The sequence below is a fragment of the Papaver somniferum genome, unplaced genomic scaffold (genome assembly GCF_003573695.1).
Source record: "Papaver somniferum cultivar HN1 unplaced genomic scaffold, ASM357369v1 unplaced-scaffold_137, whole genome shotgun sequence".
Classification (NCBI taxonomy): domain Eukaryota; kingdom Viridiplantae; phylum Streptophyta; class Magnoliopsida; order Ranunculales; family Papaveraceae; genus Papaver; species Papaver somniferum.
The window spans coordinates 2,759,952-2,760,253 of record NW_020622934.1 but is presented as its reverse complement, the minus strand read 5'-3'; the positions used below and the strand labels follow the sequence as shown (position 1 = coordinate 2,760,253).

Here is a 302-nt window from a genome sequence, read left to right as displayed (position 1 = left end):
GGACGCAAATATGCACATTTTCACAACAAGAGGGAGAATCTTTATATAGGTATTTGGAAAGGTTCAATGATTTATTATCCCAGTGTCCTCATCATGGTTTAGAAAAGGTTAGGCTAGTTCAGATCCTTTATGAGGGTTTAGATTATTCCACAACGACCATGGTTGAGTCTCTATGCACTGGTGGATTTGAAAACCAAACTGTTGATGCGGCGATGGAATTTTTTAATGAAATCGCCGAAAAAACCCAGCAATGGGAAAATAGTAGGGCACCCCAGAAAACAATTCTTTTAAGTAGAGGAAAC

At 38.7% G+C, this 302-nt stretch overlaps 1 pseudogene; it reads right to left on the bottom strand.

Moving 5' to 3' along the window:
• LOC113335066 lies at nt 1–100 on the bottom strand (annotated as a pseudogene).
• Between the last annotated feature and the right edge of the window lie 202 nt (nt 101–302).